This window comes from Saccopteryx leptura, chromosome 3 (genome assembly GCF_036850995.1).
Source record: "Saccopteryx leptura isolate mSacLep1 chromosome 3, mSacLep1_pri_phased_curated, whole genome shotgun sequence".
In the NCBI taxonomy this organism is placed as follows: domain Eukaryota; kingdom Metazoa; phylum Chordata; class Mammalia; order Chiroptera; family Emballonuridae; genus Saccopteryx; species Saccopteryx leptura.
In genome coordinates this window covers 7359304-7381741 of record NC_089505.1, presented here as the reverse complement: position 1 = coordinate 7381741, position 22438 = coordinate 7359304, and the positions used below count along the sequence as shown (strand labels likewise).

The 22438-nt window shown below is 42.2% G+C and overlaps 1 protein-coding gene and 2 pseudogenes across 1 annotated transcript in view; all 3 read left to right on the top strand.

Moving 5' to 3' along the window:
- Nucleotides 1-22438, top strand: part of LOC136398654 (histone-lysine N-methyltransferase PRDM9-like) — a 416485-nt pseudogene that overhangs the window by 97161 nt on the left and 296886 nt on the right.
- The window catches only part of LOC136398647 (histone-lysine N-methyltransferase PRDM9-like), a 288127-nt gene continuing 270164 nt past the window's right edge, over nt 4476-22438 (top strand). The window contains exon 1 of the mRNA XM_066372854.1: nt 4476-4551. The gene's annotated coding sequence lies outside the window, so the exon portion shown is untranslated. The remainder of the gene's footprint in view (nt 4552-22438) is intronic.
- On the top strand, nt 9156-20553 carry LOC136397053 (histone-lysine N-methyltransferase PRDM9-like; annotated as a pseudogene).

Sequence of the window (22438 nt, the reverse complement as noted above, 5' to 3'; positions counted from 1 at the left end):
TGCCTCAGGTGCTAGAGTGGCTCTGGTCGCAACATGGCGACGCCCAGGATGGGCAGAGCATCGCCCCATGGTGGGCAGAGCGTCTCCCCTGGTGGGCGTGCCGGGTGGATCCCGGTCGGGCGCATGCGGGAGTCTGTCTGACTGTCTCTCCCTGTTTCCAGCTTCAGAAAAAAGAAAAAGAAAAAAAAAAAAAAAAAGAATGAATCTGGCTCCCTGGGCTTCTGATAAGGAGGAGGATAATTTACAGGGTCCACTATATCCTCAGTAACATCAGAAAGGACCGGATACGATTTGGGAGGCTTTTTTTTTTTTTCAGGTGCAGGTGGAGCGGAGGGAGGGCGAGGCTTAATGTCCGCAGTGCTCACACAAATAGCTCTCTTAACCTTTTGATTTGCTTTTATGCACCTCTTAATGTACCCAGGTTTGTCTGTAGCTACATCTATCCAAACATCTATATACACATATTGATCTGGGTGAGGCACCTGATATATAATGGCCCTTACTGCAAAAACTATGGGCAGATTAAAGGTTCCTTCAGATGGCCATCCAACCTTAAGAGATGGCCACTCCACTTGGCTTAAGGTCCGGAGAGTTTCTCGATCGGGTGGAGGTCCCCCTAACCCTGAGCTCTCTTCTGAAAATCAGAGAAGTTACTTAAAATGCAATCAAGGGGGGATTTAAGAGTAGATTCTTGCTGTCCCATCTCGCGGTACTTGTTCTTCTCAGCCAGGTATGCTTCTAGTCCTACAAAGAAAACACACAGAATTCCCCACCCTATAAGCAGGGTGATCCAGATAGACGAGCGTTGATCACACTGTACTGGCAAACAAATTAATACCAAACACAACAGTGCAGCAAATCCCAGGAGGGCAATACACAAAATTTTCCACACAATCATTCAGGCTAAACAAACAACCAGACAGCAGCGCGGCGCGGCGCGAGTGAGCTCACTACTTTGAAACGATCGATCGATTTTAGACAGAAACAGAAACCTCGGCCGGCAGCGTCCTGCCCTTTGGCCCGAGTGTCTGGGCGGGTCACTGACAGCGTCCTGTCTGCCACCACAGACTGTAAGTGCTCCGGAGCCAGATTACAAAAACAAGAAATTCTACAACAAAATACTCACCAGCTCAAACAGCTGTTCCGCCTGCCCCCAGTCAAAATTCCCGTAATGGGCAATCCCGGACGAGCCCCCATAAAATGTTACACTCGCCGGGTAAAACAGACACTGGAGACGTTTGGAGAGTTTCAGACAAAGTTTTATGGCCAAGAGAAAAAGAGAACAAAGCAAAATTAACCTGCGCAGGGGTGAACTCAAGTGGTAGTCACAAGAGCCACACTGAGCGCCTACAGTCTAGGGGTTTTTATAGCGTAGCAAGCAAGCAGTTCATACAGAAGCGAATTTGGCGTTTAGCAATTGGCTCCTCCAAATTAAATTTTTAGTCATGTGCCTTAGTAACCAGTCATACAGTTGAAAGCCCCCAGCTGGAAATGTCCCTATCTATCCCCTAGGATGTGGTCATATTAACTATCTTAGGAGTTTTTACGACTTCCTTATCTCAAGGACTCATCAGCTCCTAGTCATCCTGGGAGTCTAACGACTTCCCTATCTTTAGGACTCATCTGTCTTATTCATCCTGGGAGTCTGGTCTCATCTATTCCGGGAATGAGCTGTACTTACTGGACCAGTTCTTTTTAAGTTATTTTCCCAAGCCCATTAATGTATTTTATGGCTTTTATTCGAATGTCACAGTTGCTTTAGCTAATTTCAAACTTTATTTAAGAACTCTCCAGTGGGTCCAAAATGGTGGCACATGTGAACGCTGAGCTTGCACCCTCCCCAAAACCCATCCAATGTACCCCTTTACTTAGAACAATTCCTCCTGAAAGACAACTGAGGAACAATTAAACACCTGCACAACAAGCTAGAGAGAGAGAGAGACGGGGGGGGGGGGTGCATAGAGAAGGCTGAGAAACCATGACAGCTCTGCAGGAGGTGAAGGATCAGCTCAGGACCAAAAAGACCAGTGAGTGTGTTAATCCAAATTCGGAGGGACCCGAAATATGGAAGACAGGAGCAAGGTCCGTCGTTTACACATCAAAGCTTTATTGTCTAGCTTGGCCAAGTGGCGGGAACTCCGACAGAAATCTGACGGAGAGCGCACCGGCCCTTTGTTCTACTTAGTTTTTATAGTTTTGTAAGTGGGAAGTAGAGAAGCAAAAATTGCAATTAGGAGCCCCTTACTGCTATTGGTTATAGTCATATGTCCTTTAACATGATAGGACCACATTCAATTTGCAAACCATACATCATTTTGGAGAAAACAAATTTATAAGCCAACACAATGGTAGAAAGATATCTCTTTACATATTAAAAGGCCTTCCTATATTTTCTAGTGTTCATCTGCCATCTCTCTGTCCAGAGTCAGAGGTATTAACCACATGCATTTACATAAGAGAGGTAGTTTCCATGGGGACAAATGCCCGCAAATGGCTCATAGTTATAAGAAAAGGTTTATTTTGGCTTTTCCCTTCCTGCACCTGGCTATCCATTCACTCCTTTCCCCACAGGTGTGGTGGAATGTCAGGGAATCTATGCTTTTTTTCCCTTTTCATTTACAATACAATGGCAAGAGCCATCCTGGTTATGCTAATCATACAGTACAGAGACTATTCTCACAATTTTCTCTGCACACCTTAACCCAAATTAATAAAATGTTCTCCAAGCCTCCTAAAATATTAATATTAATTCTGTAGCCTTTTGGTACTTTACAACATCTGCAGGTGAAATGGCTCAGTGGCTCCTCAAGTGCCACTGTTTACATCTCCCAGACATGAGGATAGAAGACAGTAGCTCCATCCAGGCTCTATGGCCACTTGCAGGGTGCTACATCACATCCCCTGTCACCCTCCTGGAGCTAAATACAACAGAATAAGTAGGGCAGCTAAGCTTGTGTAAAGGAAGCTGCTCTTCCCAGATATCAACCCAACAGGTAGGTATGGCAGGACAAAATTTCACCCACTGAGCTGCATGTGAATGCAGAGATCCCCCACTTTGAGAGAGTGCAGAGCTAGCAAAATACTCTGGTACCAGCTGCAGGATTATACGACCCAGAGAAAGTGCAGAAATAGTGGGTCACTACTGGTATTACCCCTCCTGGAAAATGGGGAGCCAGCATATGGGCTACTGTCTGCACACAGGACTGCCTGATCAGAAAAACTGCAAAAATTGGGGGCCACTGCTGCTCGCACTGGTCAGGCTGTTCTACCCAAAGAAAACACAAAGCTAGCAAAACCTTGTGGCCCAGTGAGGAGTGAGGGGGGCAATGCTGTGCATGTGCACAGGGCTGCCAAGGCCCGAGAAGGTAAAGAATGAACAAATTAAGGATGTGTGTGCACCCAGGCTACCCCACCAGGACAAAGGGTGGGTCTAATGGGGGGTGAGATACAAGAAAGCAATCAGGTAACCCAGCGCAGACCATGCTCTGACAACAGATAATTAAAACAGAACACACAAAGCACACACCACTCAGCCCCTTTTACACCAAGAGCCCTGCCCAGATTAAATGTGCAAGGAGGCTCACACACCCCAGGCGGCCCATTTAGAACTCACTCAGGTCAGGTGACAGGACAGGTACTGCATGCACCTCCCCCAACCACAACCAGCAGGCTGAAACTATTCAACACACAATGTAACAAAGACATTTTCAAGCCTGGGAGAGATGACTATTTCATTCTACTCAAAGGAACAAAAATAGAAAGTCAAACAAAATGGGGAGACAGGAGAATATATACCCCCAATGAAAGAAGAAGAAAAAAACTCTGGAGAAATGTCCTAATTAAATGGAGATGGGTAATTGGACAGATAAAGAATTCAAAGCAAACAGTCATAAGGATGTTCGATAAACTTGAGACTAGAATAGAGGAACTCAAGAGAGTGCTTGAACAACAAGAAAATGTAATAAGCTCATCTGGCTTGAGCGTGGACTCACCAGCTTGAGCGCGGGATCATAGACTGGACCCAATGGTCTTCGGTTGAGCCCAAAGATCGCTGGCTTAAAGCCCAAGTGGCTGACTTGAGCAAGGAGGTCACTGACTTGGTTGGAGTCCCTGCCCTAGCTGGACCTTGCTTCCCTGAAGTTGGCCCCACGTTTTCCCTCTCGGGACACCCCAGCGCAAGCACACAGGCACGCGAATGCGCGCCCGTGGGCAAAGCAGTCAGCCTAATTGCCGTCTCCCGCTCAGGCACGTGGGAGCTGGGCCTGCGGGGTGGCCGGAGCAGGGACGCAGACGGAATTTTGTGGGGGGGGGGCGGCGCTGAGGGAGCGGCAGAACACTGAGGGAGGCGGGGGAAGCCTGGACCCAGCGGGGCGAGCGGCAGTTCCCGCCGGCTGCTGCTGGGAGTCACGTGGCCGCGTCTCCACCCAGGCCCCCAAAGCTTTCAGTGACATCCGCGCTTCCTTCTCCCGGGAGGGGTGGCCGCCATGGGTGACTGGGAGAAAGTGCATTGCCCCAACGTGGAGAGGAACCAGGACGCGCTGCTGCGCACAGGTGACGGGGCTCTGGAACCAGGGTGTGGGATCCACGGGCGGCAGGACGGCCCACCTGGGTGGGAGCTGCTACCTCACGCACTTCGCTTTGGGGACCACAATTTTGTTTCTCCCCAGGCCTCAGAGCCCTTCGAACCTCTTTCATGGTTCACGGCTCGCAGAACGCCAAAACCCCAGCGGAGGACACTGAGGACTCGCATGAAGAATGGACTCCGAGGCAGCGAGGTGAGGGGCCACAGGCATGGCGCTGCCCTTTTGAAACTGATGGGTGGTCAGGTCCCGGTGTCTCATAAGCTAAGGAGGGACAGAGATTGTGTTTAGCAAACAAGCGCGATGCAAACAGTGCATTGTGTAGTAAGGGGCAATTTGCTACGCCACTTCTATGTGTAAATAATTACACATATTTATAGAAGTGTTAATGAGCAGGAACGGTAGAGATAAGAAACAACTCATTCAGAGCGCTTGTCATCACAAGACAATGAGGAAAGTCTGGCCAATGAGCAATGCTCCAGAACAGGGCTATCTGGGCAATGCCAGCCACATTGCAGATCTGAAAGGATTAATCCTGGTGATTAAGGCAGCTGGGGTTGTGAGCCAGGGACCATTATATCAGGTCCTGTGTCAGCCATCTCTTCAATATGTCTGGAAAACACTCTAGTTAAAAATTGGGTAAAGCCCTGGCCGGTTGGCTCAGCGGTAGAGCGTCGGCCTAGCGTGCGGAGCACCCGGGTTCGATTCCCAGCCAGGGCACACAGGAGAAGCGCCCATTTGCTTCTCCACCCCTCATCCGCGCTTTCCTCCCTGTCTCTCTCTTCCCCTCCCGCAGCCAAGGCTCCATTGGAGCAAAGATGGCCCGGGCGCTGGGGATGGCTCTGTGGCCTCTGCCTCAGGCGCTAGAGTGGCTCTGGTCGCAACATGGCGACACCCAGGATGGGCAGAGCGTCGCCCCTGGTGGGCGTGCCGGGTGGATCCCGGTAGGGCGCATGCGGGAGTCTGTCTGACTGTCTCTCCCCGTTTCCAGCTTCAGAAAAATGAAAAAAAAAAATTGGGTAAGAGAAAATCATTTGTAGATTTCAGTTCCTCTGAGTCCTTTAGAAAGGCTAATAAGTATGACCTAGGAATGTGGGGTGGACTTTGGATAGGCCTGGATTTAAGCTCTACTAAATTCAGAGTGAATTTAGCACTGGAGATTTGGGCAAATTTTACAAATTCTCTGAGCTCTTGAATACTAATGTGTAAGGTGAGGATACATGCATGTATTCTTTGACAGTATTCAATTCAATTTATTTATTTGCATATGTATTTGTTTATATATTAGGTAAGTTGAGGGGAGATAGTGAGGCTGTCTCCCATATGCACTTTTACCAGGATCTACCTGGCAACCACAATTTTTGAATACTGAACTGGTTTTTAGCACCTCAGAATGATGTGCTTCAGCTAACCGAGTTTTCCTCAGTACCCAGGGCCAATGCTAGAACCAATTGAGCTGCTGGCTGCAGAAAAGAAAGAAGGAGAGAAGTGGGAGAGTGAGGGGTGAAGGAGATGGTTGCTTCTCCTATGTATCCTAAATGAAATCACACCTGGGACATACAATGGGCCAACACTCTATCCACTGAGCCAGTGACTAGGGCTTAAATTCAATATAAAAAAACTGACACTTGCGCCTGACCGGTTGGGGGCACAGTGGATAGAGCATTGGACTGGGATGTGAAAGACCCAGGTTTGAGACCTCGAGGTTGCCAGCTTGAGCATGGGCTCATCTGCTTTGAGCAAAAGCTCACCAGCTTGAGCTCAAGGTCACTGGCTCGAGCAAGTGGTTACTTGGTCTGCTGAAGTCCCGCAGTCAAGGCACGTATGAGAAGGCAATTAACGTAAAATTAAGGTGTTGCAGTGCGCAACAAAAAACTATTGATTGATGCTTTTCATCTCTCTGGTCCTATCTGTCTGTCCCTGTCTATCTCTCTCTCTTACTCTCTCACTCTGTCTCTGTAAAAAACAAAAAAACAAAAAACTTACACTTACATGTTGTCCAATAAATACACCCCTGATACTAGTGACCATACCCTGTTGGTGTTGTATACTAGGCCTTTCCTCAATACCTTACATATACTGTGCCCTAAATATATATTTTATGTATAACTAAAAGTTGGGAAATTAAGCCTTATAATGAGAAGATCTAGAAACAAAGATTGAATTGACCATCTGTAGTCAGTGTAGAGGCTTACTATTATAGAGACTTTCTGAGCCAATAGTTGGCAAAGGACAATACCAGAGTTTAAAGAAGTATGGGTGATAATTTGATGGGAGGAGAATATGTGTTTTTTGACAAAGTAGGGACTAATACCCCAGACTCCACCAAACTCACTCTTCTCCAACTTAGAACTCAGGAGAAAGGAGACTGAAGTAAAGATGTATAGCCTACGAGAAATAAAAGACCATGTGTACCAAGAGGTCAGCAATCCCCAGATTGATGACTATCTCTGTAAGTGACCCTCACAAAGCATGTTATCTCTTCATGCAATAATTTCATTGGTCATTTGACCATTAGAGAATTCCATTCCCCTATGGATCTGCACTACAGAATGGAGGCTCAATGATGTGAGTTCCTGGGCTCTCTCTGAAGCTCTATACATCCAGGAACATGCACTACACTTTCCCTAATCCCTGTTACTCTCACCCCCAGATTGTGAGAAGTGTCAGAACTTCTTCATTGACAGTTGTGACATGCATGAGCCCCCGATATTTGTAAAAGACAGTGCAGTGAATAAGAGGCATCCAAACCACGCAGCCCTCACTCTGCCTCCTGGGTTGAGAATCAGACCATCAGGCATTACTGAGGCTGGGCTTGGAGTGTGGAATGAGGCATCTGCTCTGCCAGTGGGTCTGCACTTTGGCCCTTATAAGGGCCAGATTACAGAAGATGAAGAGATAGGCAACAACGGATACTCCTGGCTGGTGAGTATTTACCTCTTCCCCTGTCTTGTGGCTTCCCACATCCCTCCCATAGCTTAGTGGAAACTGTCTTTCTACATGCTAGGACATGGAGGGAGACAATATGGTTAGCTCTGGGTACTGAGTGGACTTTGTAGACCATAGAGCTCCTGTTGAGGATCACAGGTTAAGTGGGAGCAACATGGTACAGACACAAAGGAATTCCTCCTCCCAGCCCTAAGTGGACAGGTCAACTCAGATGTGATGAGTATAGAAAACTATCATGTGGTCATGAGTGGAAATGCATGCAAGCTGAAAGAGCTTTGTTGACAGTAGAGAAAATACCTCCACATGCAAAAAAATCCTTTATTTTTTCTTCCTAAAATGCAGACCACCAAAGGAAGAAACTGTCATGAGCATGTGAATGCAAAGGATGAATCCTGGGCCAACTGGATGAGGTAAGGCCAAGAAGTTTCGGGGAGTCACGAAGAACACTCATCCCTCTCAGGCCCACACATCTTTTTTTCTCATCATGCCTCCCTCAGTGGTCTTCCTCAATCCTCTGTTCCTCTTTTTTCTTTATTTGGTGCTCTCTCAAGAAAAAAGGTATTTAGAGGAAAAAAGGCAATAAAAATATAGCATATGTCCTCAAAATATAAATCTCTATGCTAGACAAAATTTAGGCACTGGAAAAAAATTTTGAGGGCCTGGATAACACTTTAATTGATGAACATTATTTTAGCAAGTCCTTACTATATTCCAGTTTAGAGGAAGGTATTCATTATTAAAACAGATCATATAATCTATCTTCTTATGGAGGACAAATTGCAGACAGAGTGGAACAATTGATTTTAGAAATGTTTAACTATAATTTTTCTATTTTTTGAGAAGTGCACAGTGCCAGGATACCTAAACCAAGGATAGCCTAGAACTGTGAGGGCAGCAAATTATCCCAGCCTCACTTCTAACTAGAAGTGAGTTCTGAAGCTTGCAGAGCAATGATCATTAACCACTATCCTAGGGGCTCTTTTATCAGAGGCTACAGAATGTGAATAAGCTATTATTGTTCTTTATGATTTTGCTAAGTTAAAGACACCTCCAAGTCCTGATATGTTGGCTCAGCAGTAGAGCATCAGCCCGATCATGGAAGTCCAGGGTTTGATTCCCAGCCAGGGTACACAGAAGTGCTCATCTGCTTCTCTACCCTTCTTCCTCTCCTTCATCTCTATCTCTCCCTTCCCCTCCCATAACCAAAGCTATATTGGAGCAATTTTGGCCTGAGCACTGAGGATGGCTCCATGGCTTCTGCCTCAGTTGCTAGAATGGCTTCAGTTTGACCGGCGCAATGCTGAAATGGGTTGAGTATTGCCCCCTGGTGGGCATTTCAGGTGGATCCTGTTTGGGCGCACGCAGGAGTTTGTCTGCCTCCCCATTTCTCACTTCAGTGGGGCAGGGAGACCTCCAGGTTTTTTGGGTGAGGCATCAAATGCTACCTAAATAAAATGTGAGGAGAATGAAGTAATGCCTCTCAAAAAAAGATGAACTCGCGTTGAGTATTGAATAATGTGAACTAATCTAGACACAGAGTCCAACATCAACTAGCAAGTTCTGTGATATAAACAGGACCTGAGTTAGTTTAGAGAAGCTAGAGGTCACTGGGTTTTATGTCCAATCATGGTGGAGGTTACATCTGGAATTGGCTTTGGAAAATGGTATTAGGCAGGATAATCATTGTAAGCAGGACCTGGAGATAGGAAGTAGTATGACATTGTGAGAGGCACAGACATTGAACAGAAGGTTCTCCGGGAGCACTGTGGGAGTGGGTGACATCAGAGCCTGAGTGTCAGGTGCAGAGCTGGTCATGGATCTGAGAGGTAATAGGAACTCATCGCCTGTGTGTTTCTTTTCTTTCACCTGCCTCAATCCCAGGTATGTGAACTGTGCCCGGGATGATGAAGAGCAGAACCTGGTGGCCTTTCAGTATTGCAGGCAGATTTTCTACCGAACCTGCCAGTTCATCAAGCCAGACTGTGAACTGCTAGTCTGGTACAGTGACAAATATGGCCAGAAGCTGGCCATCAACTACGGAAGCAAGCAGAGAGAGCTCTCAGCAACTAGAGGTGGGCACAACCATTCTTCAAAATGGAAAGAAAAAAAAGAACTCACCTTAGAACTGGTCATGGTACACTCTAAAGCAGGGGTCTCAAACTCACGGCCCGCCGAACAATTTTGTGCGGCCCGCAGACTAATCCACGAAGTTCAAAATATTTTGGATAAAATTAAGTAAGCCTAGGGGCCTACTTGTATTTTTCATTTCTCTAGCATCCTAGCTAGATATTAGCTTCGTTAACAGCAGTTGTGATGCGAACTACAGTTTCTGGTCGTTTTGTGACACTGAGTAAACTGCATGTACGATTGTGCTTGTCGTACTGATTTTTTTTTTGTTTTCAACTGCAGTGAGAAAAGTGTTGCGTTTAACAGTTGCCTTTTGTAGACCTAGTGCGGCCCACCGAACAGCTGTGATCTTGCTCTGCAGCCCACATGCTGAGTTGAGTTTGAGACCCCTGCTCTAAAGTCAGTAAGATTTTGAATCAGATGGTTCAGAAATTAAAATTTCATTTCCTATGTCTTTGATTCTTAGGAGAAATTTTTATATTTTTTACTTTTTTAGATTTTTTTCTTCTTTATTTTTTTAAATTTAATTAATTGTGGGTTTTTTTAAGGATTATAAAAGTTATATTTATTCACGATGCTACATTTATTGCATTCCCTTAGAGAAATGGGGAACTGTTTATGTACCCAATTTGCACATACAAAACTTCATACAAATTATGTGTAGCACATAAAGGCCTCTGGTACAGCTAAAATCCTGACACTATAATTGAGGTAATCCTGCTGCAAGGTGTCTAGTTTATCAAGTTTGTCCATAGAAAATTAAGCACTGGAATTACAGTCAGTCTCACGGGTTACATGTAGAAATTATTTCAAAATATAATAAAATAAAACTTAATTCTCTAAAACTCAAAAAAGGTAAACTGGAAGGGGATACATTTTGTTACTCATTTCAATTTAACATGACATATTCACACCTAATTTTCTCTGGGAAAAAATGATCACTGTAGGGTTGACATTATCTTTACAAGCTGAGGCTGCTTTAAAAGGTATTTTGTCAAAAGTTTTGCCAAACAATTAAAAAAAATAATATTCCTCTTATAAAATGGTACGACATGTTAAGGAACCAGAAGATTCTAAATGTCTTTTCCTATACAACTAAAAGGCCATTTTGTGTTTACATAGATTCTAGGGTCACCCCGAATGCATCTTCCCTCCCCCCATTCCCCTCAACATCTTCTTTGCCCCTTCCCTAAAGTGCCCTCCCTCTTCTGTTCAGGTTTATCCCATCCTATCATCCCCTTCCCTTTGTCCTCTTTTCCTCTGGTCCCTATGATTCTTCTTCTGTCTCTATTCCATTTCTCAGTTCACATTATTCCTTGGATTCCTCAGATGAGTGAGGTCATATATTTTTTATTCTCTGCCTGGCTTATTACACTCAAAATAGTTTCCAGGTCCCTCCATATTGTTGCAAAAGGTAATATTTCCTTCTTTTTCATAGCCCCATAGTATTCCATTGTATATATGTACCACAGCTTTTTAATCCACTCATACACTGATGGACACTTGGGCTGTTTCCAGATCTTTGATATTCTGAACAATGCTGCCATAAACATGAAGGTGCATTTCTTTTTTTTTCCAGTCAGTGATATGGTGTCCTTGGGATATATTCCTATAAGTGGGATGGCTGGGTCAAAGGGCAGTTCCATTTCTAGTTTTTTGAGGAATCTCCATACAGTTTTCCACAGTGGCTGCACCAGTCTGCATTCCCACCAGCAGTGAAGGAGGGGTGCCCTTTTATCCATATCTGCGCCAGCACCTATCATGTGTTGTTTTGTTAATGAGCGCCATTCTGACTGGTGTGAGGTGGTATCTCATTGTGGTTTTAATTTGCATTTCTCTAATGATTAGTGATGTTGAACATTTTTTTAATTTGTCTATTGGCCATCCATATGTCTTCTTTGGAGAAGTGTTTGTTCATTTCTTGTGCCCATTTTTGGATTGGATAATGTTTGTCTTCCTGATGTTGAGTTTTACAAGTTCTTTATAAATTTTGGTCGTTGATCCCTTATCAGATGTATTGTCGAATATGTTTTCCCATTGTGTGGTTTGTCTTTTTATTCTGTTCATATTGTTTTTAGCTGTGCAAAAGCTTTTTAGTTTGATATAGTCTCATTTATTCATCCTATCTTTTATTTCATTTGCCTGTGAAGATAAATCAGCAAAGATACTGCAACGATACATGTCGGTGAGCTTACTGCCTAAGTTTTCTTCTAGGATACTTATGGTTTCATGATTTACATTTAAGTCCTTTATCCATTTTGAGTTTATTTTTGTGTATGGTGTAAGTTGGTGGTCCAGTTTCATTTTTTTAAAGGTAGCTGTCCAGTTTTCCCAACACCATTTGTTAAAGAGACTGTCTTTACTTCACTGTATGCTCCTACCTCCTTTATCAAATATCAATTGTCCATAAAAATGTGGGTTTATTTTTGGGTTCTCTGTTCTCTTCCATTGATTTATATGGCTGTTCTTATGCCAGTACCAAGCTGTTTTGAGTACATTGGACTTGTAATATAACTTGATATCAGGAAGTGTAATACCTCCCACTTTATTCTTCTTTTTCAAGATTGCTGAGGCTATTTGTGTTCTTTTTTGGTTCCATATAAATTTTTGGAATATGTGTTTTATATCTTTAAAAGATGTTATTTGTATTTTAATTGGTATTGCATTGAATTTATAAATTGCTTTGGGTAATATAGACATTTTAATTATGTTTATTCTTCCTAACCATGAGCACAGTATATGCTTCCACTTGTTTGTGTCTTCCTTGTTTTCTTTTATTAATGTTTTATAATTTTTTGTGTACAAGTCTTTAACCTCCTTGGTTAAATTTACTCCTAGGTACTTTAGTTTTTTGGTTACAATATTGAAGGAGATTGTTTTCGTAATTTCTCTTTCTGACAGTTTATTGTTCGTGTATAAAAATACCTCTGATTTCTGTGTATTAATTTTATATCCTGCCACCTTGCTTAATTTGTTTATTAGGTCCAGTCATTTTTTGACTGAGACTATAGGGTTTTCTATGTACAGTTTCATATCATCTGCAAATAATGATAGTTTTACTTCTTCTTTTCCAATTTGGATGCCTTTTATTTCTTCTTCTTGTCTGATTGCTGTATCTAGGACTTCCAGTACTATGTTGAATAAGAGTGGTGAAAGGGGACACCCCTGCCTTGTTCCTAATTTTAGGGGAATTGCTTTTAATTTTTTTCCATTAATTATAATGTTGGCTGTGCGTTTGTCACAAATGGCCTTTATCATGTTGAGGTATGTTCCCTGTATTCCTACTTTGTTAAGAGTTTTGTTCATAAATTGGTGCTGAATTTTATCAAATGCTTTTTCTGCATTGATTGAAATTATCATGTGGTTTTTCTCCTTCCTTTTTTTAATGTGGTGAATCACATTAATTGATTTAAGAATGTTGTATGATACTTGCCTCCCCAAAATAAATCCCACTTGATCATGATGTATGATTTTTTTCAGTATTAATGGATCTGGTTAGCTAATATTTTGTTGAGGATTTTAGCATCAAAATTCATCAGGGTTATTGGCGTATAATTTTTTTTCCTTTGTGTTGTCTTTGCCTGGTTTTGAAATCAGAATTATGCTCGCCTCATAAAAGGAACTTGGAAGTGTTTCTTCCTCCTGAATTTTTTAAATAGCTTGAGAAGGATAGGAGTTAGTTCTTTTTTGAATATTTGGTAGAATTCACCAGTGAAGCCATCGGGCCCAGGAGTGTTGTTTTTTGGGAGCTTTTTGATAAGTGTTTTGATCTCTTTTTTTTGTAATCGGTCTTTTTAGGTTTTCTCATTCTTCCAGATTGATTCTTGGAAGATTATATGTTTCAAGAAATTTGTCCATTTTACCTACATTGTTTAGTATTTTGGCATACAGTTCTTCATCGTGTTTTCTTACAATATTTTGTATTTCTGTTGTGTCGGTTGTTATTTCTCTGTTCTCATTTCTAATTTTATTTATTTGAGTTTTCTCTCTTCTTTTTTTGGTGAGTCTTGTTAAAGGTTCATCGATCTTGTTTACCCTTTCAAAGAACCAGCTCTTGGTTTCATTCATCCTCCATATTGTTTCTTTAGCTTCTATGTCATTTATTTCTGCTTTGATCTTTATTATTTTTTCCTTGTATTACTTCTAGGCCTTACTTGCTATTATTTTTCTAGTTCTTTTAGATGAAGGGTTAGGTTGTTTATTTGAACTTTTGCAAGCTTCTTAAGGAATGCTTGTAGTGCTATGAACTTCTCTCTCAGGACTGCTTTTGCTGTGTCCCATAAATTTTGAGGTTTTGCTTGCTCATTATCATTTGTTTCTAGGAATTTTTTTATTACTTCTTTGATTTCATTGTTATCCCATTCTGTATTTAATAACATGCTATTTAGTTTCCATGTGTTTGAGTATTTTTCAGTTTTTCTGTTGTGGTTGATTTCTAGTTTCATGCCATTGTGATGAGAGAAATTGCTTGATATCATTTCAATCTTTTTAAATTTGTTGAGACTGCTTTTGTTTCTTAACCTGTGGTCTATCTTAGAGAATGTACCATGAGCACTTGAAAAGAATGTATATTCTGCTGCCTTAGCGTGAAAGGTGATTAAATCAAGTTGATCTCTGCAGGGGTCCCCAAACTTTTTACACAGAGGGCCAGTTCACTGTCCCTCAGACCGTTGGAGGGCTGCCACATACAGTGCTCCTCTCACTGACCACCAATGAAAGAGGTGGCCCTTCCGGAAGTACAGTGGGGGGCCGGATAAATGGCCTCAGGGGGCTGCATGCGGCCCGCGGGCCGTAGTTTGGGGATGCCTGATAGTGTGTCCTTTAAGTCTGCTGTTTCTTTAATTTTCTCTCTTGAGGATCTATCTAGTGATGTTAGTGGGGTATTGAAATCTCCTACTATTATAGCATTGCTGTTGATCTCACCCTTTATATTCATCAAAGTCTGCTTTATATATTTAGGTGCTCCTATATTAGGTGCATAGATATTTATGACTGTTATATCTTCCTGTTTGATTGCTCCCTTTATTATTATGTAATGACTTTCTTCATCTCTTACTATAGTCTTTGTTTTAAATTCCATTTTGTCTGATATTAGCATTGCTACAGCAGGCTTTTTTTTTTTTCATTTTCATTTGCATGAAATATTTTTTCCATCCTTTTACCTTCAGTTTATGTGCATCTTTTGTTTTAAGGTGTGTCTCTGTTGTTTTTTTTTTTATTTTGTTTGTTTTGTATTTTTATGTAGTTGGAAACTGGGAGGCAGTGAGACAGACTTCTGCATATACCTGACTGGAATCCACATGGCATGCCCACCAGGGGGCTAAGGCATGTCTCTTGTAGACAGCATATATACAGGTACTGTTTTCCATGCAGCTATCCTATGTCTTTTGACTGGATCATTTAATCCATTTACATTTAAGGTTATTATTGATATGTAGTTGTTCATTGCCATTTTATTCATTAAAGCTGTATTTCTTCTTTGCTATATTCTTTTCCCACTTTAATCTTTTTACAACAGACCCCTTAACATTTCCTGCAGCACTGGTTTGGTTGTAATGAATTCCTGATTTTTAAAAAAAATATTCTGTTTCTTTTTTTGTCTTTATTTTTTTCTATTTTTTTAATCTTTTATTTTTATTGAATTCAGAGAGAGGAAGGGGGTAATGGGGAGACAGAAACATCAATCTGTTTCTGTATGTGCCCCAGCTAAGGACCAAACCAGCCACCTCTGAATTGCAAGACAATGCTGCAGCCAAGCGAGCCATCCAGCCAGGGCCTAATTTTTTTTGGTTTTCTCTCTTTTTTTCTTTTTTGTCTGGGAAGCTTCTTATTTCTCCTTCAATTTTAAGTGATAGCCTTGCTGGATAAAGTAGTTTTGGTTGTAGGCTCTTGTTCTGCATTACTTTGAATATTTCTTGCCATGCCCTTTTGGCCTCAAATGTTTCTGATGAGAATTCAGATGTCATTGTTGGGGGCTCCTTTGTAGGTGATAGCCTTCTTTTCTTTAGCAGCTTTTAATATTTTCTCTTTATCACTTAGCTTTGACATTTTAATTATAATGTGGCTTGGTCTAGGTCTCTTTGGGTTTCACTTTAATGGAGTTCTCTGTGCTTCTTGAACTTGTGAAATTCTTGCTTGCATCAATTTAGGGAGGTTTTCAGCTATGACTTGATTGAATAAAGTTTCTATCCCTCGTTCTTTCTCTTCTTCTTTAGAAACACCTATGATGCAAATGTTATTTCTCTTCTTGTTATCACAGAGCTCTCTTAGAGTTACCTCAGACTTTTTGAGTCTCTCTTCTTTTTTCTGATCTGCTTCTGTGCCTTCATTTATCATGTTTTCTAACTTGCTGATTCAATCCTCAGCTTCATCCATCCTGCTTTTAATTCCTTCTATTGTGGTCTTCATTTCTGATATTGTATTTGTCACCTATGACTGATTCTTTTTTAATATTTCAATTGTTTTTTTTATATTTGCTATCTCTTTATTTAGGTGTTCATAATGACCATTTATTGTTGTTCTAAGATCCCTAAGCATCCTAACAATCATTATTCTAAACTCTGTATCTGACAGTTTGGTTATTTCCATATCACTCAGTTCTTTTTCTGGAGATTTATCTTGTAGTTTCATTTGGATTGCACTTTTCTGTCTTCTCATTATGTGTGTGTGTTTGGGTGTGTTGTTTGTAGATCTGATTGAGTCTAGGCTTGGTGTTGTCTGCCTACAATTCTTATTTGTGTTATTTCTAGGTCTTGAGTTGTTATCAGCTGTTGTTTATAATCCACTGTCAGGTTTGGCTTTTCTAGTCGAGCCAATTTGAAGACTTGATTTATTTTTTTCTGAGTTATCTTGGTGGTAGTCTTCTTTACTGATCTCAGCAAGGGGCTTATTTGAAACTGTTCTTGTCCAGGTTTAGTTTTTCACACTGATTGTTCCTAAATTAATTTGTAATTCAGTTTGGTGGTGTGAGCTGGGAGTCTGTGCATCTGCCAACTCCGCTGCCATCTTCAGGTCTCTCTAGAACAAATATTTCTTGAGAAGTCAATGAATTTCTAAGCCCTTTTGATACTGTTTGTTCACTGCTTCTGCCATTCCCCAGGCACCAAGTGAAATAAGAAACTGCCAGTCACCATTAAGCAAGGAATATCAGATTTTTAACACAGCACTAACCATAACTTTCTATGAAGATGAAAAAAAATTTAAGAAATTTAATTTTTTTAAGTGAGACAAAGGAAGATAGATTCCTTAATGTGCCCCAACCAGGATCCACCCAGCAACCCCAGTCTGAGGTCCATACTCGGACTAGCTGTGTTATCCTCAGCACCTGAGTTCAACACTTGAACCAACTGAACTATCAAGCTGATGATCAAACCAATCAAGCCACTGGCTGTGGGAGGGAAAGAGAGAGAGAAGGGGGTGATAGAGGGGAAGCGAAGCAGATTGTCACTTTTCATGTGTGCACTGACTGGAGTTCGAACCTGGGACGTTCACATGCCAGGCCAACACTCTATCCACTGGGAAAACAAACATTGGCCTATTTTCTGAGGGCCACCTCTGTATAGTATATAGGGTAAGAGCAGTTTCCATAGATGCCCAGAAGCCTGAAATGCAGTACTGTGATCTGAGCTAAGATGCTGGAAACTTTCCTGAGTGTGGTGGGATAATGGTGCTGTTCTTGCCTATATGGTGGCTTATTCTTTAAGATTTGCTTTGTTCATTTTTGGAGAATACAGTTTAGTGGTAATCCTCTCAGAGCTTCATTTATCTCCAAGAGAGAGAGGATTATGGTTTAGCTGAAGAGGAATAGAAGCCAGGCATGCAAGAAGTGTGATTGCGGGTCCTGGCTAGTTAGCTCAGTTGGTTAGAGCTGCAACCTGTAATACCGAGGTTGAGCCTGTGGCAAGGCACATATTAGAAATGACCAATGACTGCATGTCTAGGTAGAACAATGAATAAATGCCTCTCTTTTTTCTTCTTTTTTTTTCTCATTCTGCTCTTCCTCCTCTATTTTTTCTTCCTCCTCTTCCTTTTCTGCTCAAAAATAAATCAATTTTTAAAAAGTATGGTTGGGGAAACATTTTTAAAAGACTTTCCATTGTATATGAAATGGGCTGACACTGAATAAAATCAAGTATGAATATTTGATATGAAGCTTGAGGAAGGACATATTGTTAGTTTATCATCTGTCAAAAACTATGGTGGGGCCCTGGCCAGTTGGCTCAGTGGTAGAGCGTCGGCCTGGCGTGCAGAAATCCCGGGTTCGATTCCCAGCCAGGGCACACAGGAGAAGCGCCCATCTGCTTCTCCACCCCTCCCCCTCTCCTTCCTCTCTGTCTCTCTTCCCCTCCTGCAGCAAGGCTCCATTGGAGCAAGGATGGCCCGGGTGCTGGGGATGGCTCCTTGGCCTCTGCCCCAGGGGCTAGAGTGGCTCTGGTCATGACAGAGTGATGCCCCAGAGGGGCAGAGCGTTGCCCCCTGGTTGGCAGAGCATCACTCCCTGGTGGGCGTGCTGGGTGGATCCCGGTCGGGCTCCTGTGGGAGTCTGTCTGACTTTCTATCCCCATTTCCAGCTTCAGAAAAATACAAAAAAAAAAAAAAACTATGATGGAAGCAATTCCTAGTTGGAGTCAGTGGTCTTTATAAAGAACTGTGTTAAAAGCTACATGTAGATAGGAAATGTCAGCATTTTCCACCATACAGGGAGTGAAAGAGCCTCTGATGCTACTTGACAGTTCCTCATCTGGCAATACATAGAAAATACTCTTGGCATGTGTTTTCTGGATTTCTAACGAAGATATACTACATAAAAATCAAAAGAGAAAAGAGACTGTAAAAAAAACTTTGTGGGGGGAGAAAGAGAATACATTGTCAACTCCATAAGAATGACTTGTGGGGCAGGTCTTAACAAAACATATTACCCAGGCAGCCTTGTCAACATCTGTCCTGACCAAAATTTTCTCTTTCAGCAGAACCACAGCCAGAGATACACTCATGTTCTTTCTTCTCTCTGGCCTTCTCCAGTCAGAACTTTCTCAGTCAACATGTGCAATGCAATCACTCCTCTGATATTCTCTCCGGAACATCTACAAGAAAACACCTCAAATCAAAGGATCCCTACCCAGAGAATGAAAATCAGCAGCAGCCTCATACTAATACACACAACGAGAATGACAAAGCTGAAGGTCAAAAGTTCAAAGAAAAGTCCAAACATTTGATTAAGAGAAGCAGGCCGAGGAGGATTTCAAGGGCCTTTTTTGAACCTTCCAAAGGACACATGGGAAGCTCTAGTGAGCAAGAGAGAATGATACAGAAAGCACCAAGCAGAGGCCAGAAAGTGAATTCAGTGGACACAGAAAAACTGTCTATGAGAGTAGTAATGTCGACAAATGAAGCTATCAAGTATGGAGATTGTTTGCAAGGCTTTGATGATGGGTCCCATCTCCTCAAAAAACAGAGAACACACTCAGATGAGAAGAACTATATTTGCAGGCAGTGTAAGCGAGGCTTTTCAAAAAAGTCAGACCTCCTCAGACACCAGAGGACACACTCAGGGAAGAAGCCTGATGTTTGCAGGGAGCATGAACAAGTCTTTTCACTGAAGTCACATCTTCTCACACAGCAGAGAACACACTCTGGGAAGAAACCCTATGTTTGTAAGGAGTGTGAGCGAGGATTTTCACAGAAGTCAACTCTCGTCAGACACCAGAGGACACACTCAGGGCAGAAGCCTTATGTTTGCAGGGAGTGTGAACAAGGCTTTACGCAAAAGTCAGATCACCGAATACACCAGAGAATACACTCAGGGGTGAAACCCTATGTCTGCAGTGAGTGTGAGCGAGACTTTTCAATGAAATTAACTCTCATAAGACACCAGAAGATACACTCAGGGGAAAAGCCCTACGTTTGCAGGGAGTGTGAACGAGGCTTTACGCAAAAGTCAGATCTCCGAATACACCAGAGAACACACTCAGGGGAGAAACCCTATGTATGCAAGGAGTGTGAATGAGGGTTTGCATGAAAGTCATATCTCTTAATACATCAGAGAACACACTCAGGGGAGAAACCCTATGTTTGCAGCGAGTGTGAGCGAGCCTTTTCAATAAAATCAACTCTCGTAAGACACCAGAAGATACACTCAGGGGAGAAGCCCTATGTTTGCAGGGAGTGTGAACGAGGCTTTACACAAAAGTCACGTCTTCTTACACACCAAAGAACACACTCAGGGGAGAAGCCCTATGTTTGCAGGGAGTGTGAACGAGCGTTTGCACGAAAGTCATATCTCTTAATACATCAGAGAACACACTCAGGGGAGAAACCCTATGTATGCAAGGAGTGTGAGCGAGGCTTTCCACAAAAGTCAAATCTTGTAAGACACCAGAGAATACACTCAGGGGAGAAGCCCTATGTTTGCAGTGAGTGTGAGCGAGGCTTTTCAGTGAAATCAACTCTCCTAAGACACCAGAGGATACACTCAGGGGAGAAGCCCTATGTTTGCAGGGAGTGTAAATGAGGCTTTTCAATGAAATCAGATCTCTCACACCAGAGAACACACTCAGGAGAGAAGCCATATGTTTGCAGGGAGTGTGAGCAAGGCTTTCCACTGAAATCAACTCTCCTCTCACACCAGGGAATACACTCAGGAGAGAAGCCGTATGTTTGCCTGGAGTGTAATTGAGGCTTTTCAAGGAAGGCACATCTCCTCACATACCAGAGAACACACTTAAAGGAGAAGCCCTATGTTTGCAGGGAGTGTGAACAAGGCTTTACACAAAAGTCAGATCTCCTAAGACACCAGAGAATACACTCAGGGGAGAAGCCCTATGTTTGCAGGAAATGTAATCAACGCTTTTCACAGAAGTCACATCTCCTCAGACACCATAGAACACACTCAGTGTAGAATTGCTATGGTTGCAGTATGTGTGAGTGAGGTTTTTCACAGAAGTCAACTTTCCTCAGACTCCAGAGGACACAGTCAAGGAAGAAGCCCTTTGTTTACAAAGAGAGAGTGAATTATTAGCATTAAATTGCATCTCTACATTCATAGCTCTTACACAGGTCATATCCCAGCTCTGAGAGGACTTCACAGGAAGTTTACTGACCCCTTATTCTCATAAGATTTTAATTAGTATAGAAGTAACAAAAGAACTTCTTCATTTTCATGACAAAAGGTTAGCTTGACAAATAGTTCCTCAAGTGATATGGGAATGTCAACACCAATATTCTTCTGTTCTAATAAATCTTCATAAAACTGGTGCCCACATAACTCATTCTTCCCCTCCCCATCACTGAAAGAAGAGAGTTCCCAGAGGGCCACAGAGAACTCACACTGTCAGGCACAGGAACTCAACCCCTAAAAGCATGAAAATCTGGAGTCAATTTACATAGGTTACTTCCCAGAAAGAGGGATTTGAGACAGACTCACCAGGGAAAGGGATTTCCTTCACTCCCGGGAAGTAGAGGCTTCTCACCTAGTAGGCTCACCACCCTCCTTCCTTGGCTTTTTTTGGCTCCTGTCCTGGTTTTCTCTGACCTCTGTAGTCTCTGGTGAAAACCAGGAAGGAATATATGTATGCTCATGTCCCTGGCTCAGACTGGACAGCTAGCCTCCCTCACTCTCTTCTCATTGTTTCTTCAGAATGAGAATCTTATTATGTACACCACATGGACTCTAGATCATTCCATAGTGGGTTTCAATCTATGCTCTGCCTTCACCAGCTTTGTGACCTAAGGCAGGATTCTCAACTCCTCTTTGCCTGTTTTTTAATCTATAAAATGGAAATGGTGCCTGAGCAAGCAGTGGTGCAGTGCATAGAGCATTGGAATGGGATAGAGATGACCCAGGTTCAAAATGCCAAGGTTGCTGGCTTGAACACAGGTTCACCAGCTTGAGTGCAGGGTTGCATGCTTCAGCGTGGAATCATAGATATGATTTTGTGGTCACTGTCTTGAAGTTCAACGTTGCTGGCTTGAACAAGAAGTCACTTTTGCTTTAGTCTGCTCAAGTCACATATGAGAGAGCAATCAATGAACAACTAAGGTTGCTCTAATGAAGAATTAATGCTTATCTCATTATCTTCCTCTTTGTCACTATTTGTCCCTTTTCTTGTCTCTCTAAAAAATTTTTTTGGTTTTTTGTCTCCACACTCTTAACATGAATAAAATGAAATAAAATGATCAGGCCTGTCCTGTGGTGGCGCAGTGGATAAAGCATCGATCTGGAATGCTGAGGTTGCTGGTTCAAAACCCTGGGCTTGCCTGGTCAAGGCACAGATAGGAGTTGATGCTTCCTGCTCCTCCCCCTTCTCTCTCTCTCTCTCTCTCTCTCTCTCTCTCTCTCCTCTCTAAAATGAATAAAATAAAATCTTTAAAAAAATAAAGTAAAATGAGTTAACTCTCCAGATCAAGGCATATATGGAATTTGTTGCTTTCTGCTCTTCCCCCTTCTCTCTATCTCCACTCTCTAAAATAAATGTTAAAAATAAGTAAAACAGAAATTGCTACATGATCAGTCTGCAGGATTGGAGATCTTCATTACAAAAATTTGGAGTCATTTTGGCTCAGATAAACTCCTTAAATACTCCCAGTTTTCATGTTTTTTATTTGACAAGACCAAGTACCTAACCTTGTAAAAATAAGCTCTGCCTGATACATGATTAGAAAATGGCAAATTCAGACTACTATATTATGGCACTCACATCTGTTAAAACTGCTGAAGTTTAAATATGAGAGTACCAATGTTCTCATGTATTCATTAAGTCTTAGATGTCCCCTGACTAAGGATT